Source organism: Eretmochelys imbricata, chromosome 14, assembly GCF_965152235.1.
Source record: "Eretmochelys imbricata isolate rEreImb1 chromosome 14, rEreImb1.hap1, whole genome shotgun sequence".
NCBI classification, from domain to species: domain Eukaryota; kingdom Metazoa; phylum Chordata; order Testudines; family Cheloniidae; genus Eretmochelys; species Eretmochelys imbricata.
In genome coordinates this window covers 24,096,221-24,104,379 of record NC_135585.1, presented here as the reverse complement: position 1 = coordinate 24,104,379, position 8,159 = coordinate 24,096,221, and positions in this window count along the sequence as shown.

The window sequence follows — 8,159 nt, the reverse complement described above, 5'->3', positions numbered from 1 at the left end:
AAGAACCTACATGCTAATAAGCTTACCAGAGATCACCCAAACTCCAGCAAGAGCTCTGGTAGGTGTCAGTCCTGCAAACCCCACCAAAGGTTACAAGTTTATAGCAGCTTTACCTCAGAACAAGCCTCCACCCTCATGAATAAGTCAGTCTCCCCTTTATGTAGCTTGGGCCTTGGATCTTCAAATTCCAGGAACAGGAATGAGCAGCCCATAGTTCTCTCCTCAGGGTCTAGCTTCAAAAGGTTGGATCCAGTTACTCCCCTGCCAGTTATTTCCTAGGAACCCACTTCACTTTGTCCCAAAAGTTGCTCCTTGTCTGGCACATCGTTTCAAATAGTCCTTTGAAGCTCTTAACACTTCCCAAGGTTTGCATTGGCCACGTCTCCCCCATAGTGACATTAAATCCAATCCTACGGTAATTCATAAACTTTGCATTCAATCCAATAGACTCCAAAGATACTTAAAGTGAATTCAATAAGGTTTTCAAGGATATTGCAATCACATTGAGACTCACCCTGGAAGCCAGCGACTGAGCTGGGAATAGAACTCAAGTATAGAGCCGGGAAGTGTGTGTTGCTGGAATTTGCCAAATCAGCAAAATCAGAGATGGTCTGTTTTCACCAGAGTTTCGATGGAACACCACCTGTCATCTACCATGACTCACTAGCAGTCTGTGACTTCCTTGATTCATCATGCCCCTCAGTCAGAGAGGAGATTTCATTGCATCATGGGAGACGTAGTCTCGCCCGGCCCATAGGCGAGAGTGGCATCCAAACAGACAAGAGAAATACAGTTTAATGTTGAACTCACTCAAAACAAAGCATTCAGGTCAATTCAACAAACTGAAATACTTTGAATAGGGTCAAGTCAACCCAAAAACAAACATTTTGATTTTTTCAACCACAAATAAACATCAGCAAAATGAAAATTTTCTGCAGAAATTTTCAGTTTTATAGAAACTGCATTTTGGGTCAAAAAATCAAATCCAAATCAGTGGAAAATTCCCGACCATCTCTACTTATAGATGTTATCTCTGTATTATTGGTAATGACAGACCATAAGACTCTCAGATACTAGGCTGGTAGTACAGTGATGACAATGGTAGCAGAACCTGTATAGAATAGAATAGATGCAAAGTCTGTCACTCTCAGTAGAAATGTGCTGTGTCGGTATTGAAGTGTGTTAAGAAATGTCCCACAATGTGACATAACTTTATTTTCAAGGATTTGTGTTGGGGAATGTCACACTTTTCCAGATGAAGTTTCTGTTTATGAAATATTATTGTTAAAGGGAAGGGCGTTCAGATGTTCCTATGCTTATGTTGCTTTCACTCCTGCCTTTATTTGAAGAAAGACATCTCCCAGCACATGAGAAAAGCACCGGGGGTGAGCTGGGAGAGAATTTATTTCGACACAAAAAGCATTTTTCTGTAAATAGGATCCTGGAAAGTCTACAGGAGCACGGCAGAACAATTCAGCATCTGTGTGTGGAGGTGTAAATAGCTTCTCAGATAGCAGGGAGAGTTCTGGCCTGCGCCTGTAGCTGATGATGAGTTGAGAATGAATTTTGCAGGGAATGTGCTTTCCCAATGGTGAGCCCCACAGAGTGTGAATTGACAGGCTCAAGGCCTGTTCTGATAGGCCCAGTGCATGGAGAACAAGCATTTGCTTCTAGACATAGGGAGACCTGGAGACCTCCCTTCTATAATTGAATAATCGAATCCTGAGTGCTCATTTTCCCTTCAGATCATGCATCTTCATTACTTCCAAGGTGCTCAGCTCGGATCTTTGGCATCTGGGAGAAAACTGAATCATGGAACCATTTCAGGAAACAGTATTTCTCCATTTTGTCTAATATATTTTAATAGCAACAGTTTGCTCTTTTGGAGCACTTATTATACAGACACTCAAAGGGATTTATAGAGGGAATCTATGAAATTAAGCCTCTTAAGAGTCCTGCCAAGGCTTATTGTTCCAGTTAGATCTTTGTTATTCCCATTGCACAGATGGAGACATAGAGAGGGCACACATGGAGTGGAGCTGAGCTGGCAATGGAAGCCCTGGGTTCTGACTCCAGTCCATGTTTCTCAAAGGATGGGGAGGAGCCCAGAAGGACTAGCCAGGGGGAGTGGGGTCATGGACAGACGCTGCAATTGTTCTCCAGAGCCTCAGACGTCATTTAAAATAAAAAAGTTGCTCAGGTTGCAAAAAGCATGTTCAAAATGTGAAGTATAACTGATACAATGATGTCTGCCTGAATTTGCCTCAAACAAGAGCTCTGAGGCTGGCTGTCATCTGATCCACTAGGGATGTCATTTGGATTCTTGCACATTAAGTCAGTTTCTTGGCTTAAGTAAGTACCTAGAGTGCCAGCCACCTCAAGTCCAAACAGCCCCCTCCTGTCTGCTATCCATTAAGGGTACCTAGGATTCACCAGAAGAAGGCTCATGGCCTGGTCATTGGCCCTGCCAATGTTTGACCTGGCAGCAAGATCTATCAGCAGAAAATACACTCACCCTTTGCAACTCAACATCCATGCCAAATTGGATCATCCTCAGCCTAAAAAGGTCCATGCCAGCAGTTTGGGAACTTCAGCTGCTGCGAAAAGTTGGGGATGAAAGAACAGATTGTTGAGCACAAAAACAAGAGTGGACATTGGAATATGGAATGTGAGAACCCAATATGAATGCAAAGTCAGAATGTTAATTGACAAACTTTAAATTAGAGCTACATCCTTTGTTGTTGTCCCAGGCTATTAGAGAGACAAGGTGGGTGATGGAATATCTTTTATTGGAATAGCTTCTCTCCTTTTCCATAGATATTCTTGGGATTTGTGCCAAGTGGATGTGGCAAACTTTTTCTAAAGTGTTGTAAAATCACTTACTTTGGAAGTACAGACAATGTTTTTAGAGACGGTGTTATCTTTGTATTGTCAGAAAAAAACTGCCGTTCTTTGAAAAGCTATAGGTAAGTCTCTTCATGCATAATGAGCATTAAACTATAAGGGAAACATCGTCCTGTAACTATAATACAAGTCTATGAACCCTCAGCAGATGCAGAAGACAGTGCCATTTTTACAACGAACTCTCAGCGGAAATTGAAGCCGCATTCAAGTCCCTTAAAAACAACAAGGTACCTGGTCCAGATGGCATACTGCTTGCAGAGTTAAAACATGACAGAAGAGGCATGATTATGTTCTTTTGCAAACTACTTAACCTCATTTGGATGAAGGGTGAAAACGCTGAAGATTAGCAACGCTCAGTCACTGCGTCACTCTTTAAGAAAGGTGATCTGACAGACTGCAATAACGACAGAGGGATACCTCTTAACAGCATTCCTAACAAGGTATTCTGTAGAGTGATTCTTGGCCAAATGAAAAGAAGAGCGGAGGAAATCAGTTCTGAGTCACAAGCTGGCTTTAGACCTGGCCGCTCCACCATTGATCAGATATTTGCTTTCATCGAATCTTGGCGAGACACACAGAGTTCCACATACCCCTATTTTGAACACTCATTGATTTTAAAAAAATCATTTGACCCCCGTTAACAGAGCAGTTCTGTGGAAAGTACTCCGGTGGTAGAGTTTTAGCAGCAAGCGGATTCAAATACTGCACAGGCTGTGTAGCAGAGCTTGGCATGCAGTAAAGATCAGCCATGGTCTGAAGTGAACCCTGGAGTCAAGCAGGGATGCAAACTTAGCCCAATAGGTTTTGCTCAGAACACATCTTGTCCAGCTCCCTTAGTAACACTGATGGAGACTGCGGGTCACTGGGGTAAAATACCAACCCCCTTGACTTTGCAGACAATGTCATAATGATAATGCCCACAAAGGAATGCAACCAAGAAGCAGCAAGTAACCTGCACACAGCAGCCAGAGAACAGGGATTAGAAATGAATGAGCAAAAGACCAAACAAATGGTAACATCAAAAATTAAGAATCAGGCCAAACTAGTCACTAATGGTGTAGACATCGAGCAAACAGACAGCTGCTGCTACTCCGGTTCCACCATAACAAGACAACTGCTGTGAAGATGATATCAACAAGTGGATGTCAATGACTGAGTCATGGCAGTCTTGCCTAGTGGTTAGCGCAAGAGTCTGGCTCCTGACAGGGAAGGTTCAGAAGCGATGCCACGAGTCAGAGCCAGGGGCACAAGCCAAAGCCAAAGGGCTAAGTGGAGTCACAGTCAGAAGGCAGAGCTGAAGGTCAGTGCCCAGAATCAGAAATCAGGTACAAGCTGGGGTTGGAGCAAGGCTAGAGGCCAGGACAGAACCAAGCACACTGCAGGCTTGGAATGCGGACAGCAGCCATTGGACTCTGCTGCTGCTGAGTTTAAGTATCAGCCCTCTGACTCCTGCAACCAATCAGGTGGTGCAGTCAATCTGACAGCTTTTATAAGGGCCAGCTATGCTCATCAGGGAGCCAGGAGACTGGCTCTGCTACAGGCTGACCCCGACAGCAGATAACCACTGCCAGCAGTGGTTAAATAAACATATTTGGAAGCTTAAATCTGGGTCCATGACAGCTAAAACCAAAATTATATACAATGCTCATTATATCCACACATGGCTACAGACAAGGCACCTGGAGCAAAAGCTGCAAACATCTGGAATGAGGTGCCTGTGCCCTACCTTAGGTATGAAAAAGCCAGGTAGACTAAGAAATGAGCACATTGGTAGAAGACTGAAAGCGCAGCGTGTGACTATAATCATTCAAAGGTGTCAGCGACAATGGTTTGACCTCATACTGCCTGCCTAAAATTGTTCTCTGTGGCAGAGTGCATGGTGGGAGAAACTGGGCACAATCACTGAGGAGACAGTGGTATAACATGGTATATAAAATCATCCAGCCAACCACCCAGCAAGCTAAAATAGTGGCTCAAAACAGCATGGCTGGAACCTGCTCATAACCTTGGTCCTACCCAAGTTGGGAAATGGAGATGATGATGATGAACAGCTGTGAAGTGTCAACTGTCCCGTTCGTTTCCAGAGATGGTCGAAAAAATGCCAATTTGGGGTGGGGGTAGGAAATTTTAAATGTCAATTTTTAAAAAGATTTCACATTTATTTGATTTTTTTATTAAAAAACTGAAACCCCCCCCAAAAAAGTCAAGTTTTGAAAACAGAAATCATTTACCAAAACCAGTTTTGAAAAACTATACCTTTTTTGGTCGTCACTGTCAGTTTTTCTGTGAAAAACTAAAAACAAATGGATTTTTTTCTCAATTTCCTCTGAACAAGAATTTTCAGCCAAAGTTGTTTACTGATACCCAGAAAAAATTGTTGAAAAAACAGAAAATTTCAACAAAAATTAAAATTGTATGTGAACATTTTTTGGTTTGGTTGTAAACCCAGTTTTCACACACACAAAAATGCTTTGATGAAAAAATTTTGACCTGCTCCATTCATTTCAATGGGCACTAACTCACTGAAACGATGGTACTTTAAATGTCAGTATTGTTAATTGTTTCCTTGCTCACCAAAGTGTGTAAGAAAAGAAAGAAAGGATCCTATTATATGGATCTGCAGCAGTGTTTAACGAAGTGTGTATCATGGTGGAGAACACAAAGTACTAGCCAGAGAGCACTGCAGATATAAACAAACAGGCTTTGGCTTTTAACCTTTATTCCCGTGGTTTGAGCACTCAGCTGGGATGGGAGAGACTCAGGTCCAAATCCCCAGCCTAGAGCAAGGACTTGAACACAGCTGTCCCCAGGGTGCCCTAGCCAGCAGGCAATATGCTAGTCTGAGATTGGGTGGGCTCCCTCAGTCTTACCCATTGAAGCTGTTCACTTTGTATGAAATACAGGACTAGTCATTGGGCCAGTGAGAGTTACTCTGTAACCCTGTGGTTAGGGCAATCAGCTGGAAGGGAGAAGGCAATCAACCTGTCTTCCCAACTCCAATCAGTAGTCTCTAACATGTTTTTGTGCTGAACTTTGTAGCACTTTCTGGTCTCCTGGACATTTTTACGAGTGCTCAGTGGTTGTCCAGTCCATCACAAATCATAAAGGCCCCATGAGTAAAAATGAACCAGACTCAGAACTTATCTTTGCAAACTATTTGTGAATCAGTTTGTTGTTGTTTTTTTATAGTCACTCAGTTCTCCTGTGCACATCAATGTCACTCTTCTCTTCCTCTCTCCAGCTCCGGTGTCATTTGGGGGTGAAGAAGCCACGTGATGCAGGTTAGCGCTTGTGGGTGGCGACTGTGGATGCTGGGAGGTCTCACCTTCACAGAAGACATGAATGGGGGATTGATTGCTGCTAGGCAGAATACAAGGGCTGTTGTATTAGCCTCAAGCCTGCCTAACAGTAATAATAGCAATGAATAATTGACTACTTGAATAATGAATAGGAATAATTAATACTTGAATCATTGAATACTATGCACTGTTACAGCCTAAGGCCTCTTGTCCACGTAACTCAAAGTGCTTTGCAAACATTAATGAACTAATGTTGGAAATTTTGCCAAAGCCAACTAAGAAACAAATGACGCCTGCCCCAGATGTCTCCCCAACAATGCACAGCTATGCACACTCCTAGTCTGTCTCCCCAAGCTGGATTCTGGGAGTAAAGCTTGTTATTGCTGCCATGCTCTCGGGAATGCCTCTCTCAGCAGGTGCCTGCCCAGGAGTGGTTCTTCCTGAACACGCATGGCAGGTCTCAGGCTGAATGCCACTCATGTGTCTCACAGCATGTTACAAGCAAGGCAGCATTGTCTAGGGGATACAGCCCTAGACTAGGATTTAAAAGATCGGTGTTCTAATCTTAGTTCTGCCACTTGCCTGCTGAGTGACCTTGGATAAGTCAATTCCCCTCCTAGGCTTTGTCTGTCTTGTCTAATTATGCCGTAAGCCTTTGGGCCTGGGACTGGCTCTCACGCTGGGTTCATAAAGTGTGCACAGTGGGACCCAGATCTCAAGTGGGGCACCTCTTGGTACTACTGAGAGATCAGCAATAATAGCCACAAGATCACTAGCACCAAGCTTCCTACTGATCCCTGAAAATAGGGATGACAGTGTGTGGCATCTGCCTTCAGACACAGCACAGAGCTTTGGCTCCAGTTTGGAAGAAAGATTTATGGATCGTCCATGCTTCTCCTCATGGACCCTCCCACCCAGCCCACCCTTTATGGAAAAGTCCTATTGAATTTCTAGGGAGCTTCCTAGAGAAGTATTAAATCAACCCTTTGAATCCTGTTGCAGGGATAGGAATCTCTGCAAACTCCATAGGAGTTTAGAGGCACTCCTGTAGGCATCACTATGCTCTGGTGATGAGCAGGACACATAGGCCCTCATTGGTTTCATCCTGTGAATTCTAACTTTTCTATCAGGACCCAACACTTTTGGTTAGTTGAGCCAATTGGGCAAGACTGGTGTGGTTTCAGGTTTCCTAAGGGAATAGCATCCAGCTCTAGCCCTGCCCATGAGTGGCCATTATTGCTTATTTCATTGATTCATAGAATACAAGGCCAGAAGGGACCATTCCGGTCATCTCGTCTGACCTCCTGTATAACAGGCCAGAGAACCTTGCCCGTGATGCCAGCATCAAGCCCATCATTTCTGTGTGAGCCAGAGCAGACCTTTTAGAAAGACGCCGAGTCTTGACTTAAAGACTTTATGTGATGGAGAAAGCTCCATCTCATGGTGCTTCTGACAAGAGGTGGGCTCTTTATCTCTTTGTTCTGGCCATGCTTCAAGTGGGGTAATTACAGTGCATTCCCCAGCAGCTCCAGCGCTAATGGTCCAGGGGTTTCTCTTCCTGCTGCAAAATGTATAGCACTGCTGTGCCAGGTTCCATAGCTCACAGCTCCCTGGCTAAGGCTGGCTGTATTTCAGATGTGGCAAAGTGGCTGGCATTTGTAAAAGATGCACAAGAGGGTAAGGCGACAGGGACCTTCTCCCATTCCATTGCCTCTGTGTAGATGGCTACCCTGAAACCTGGGAGGCAGCACAACCCTGGTCCCCTGCCAGTGCACTCCAGGGCACTATCAGTCCGAGAGAGACGCTGGCCAAAGAGCTTAGCACCAACAAGCAGAGCTATCTGGGTGCAGAAGCCCTCCACATCCACTTCCCAGGGATCCCCAGAGGAATTTAGGCTGAATTGCCCCAGCTCCCAGCCCCCACCCCCCAGTGCATGGGGTGGGATCTTGCCCAAGC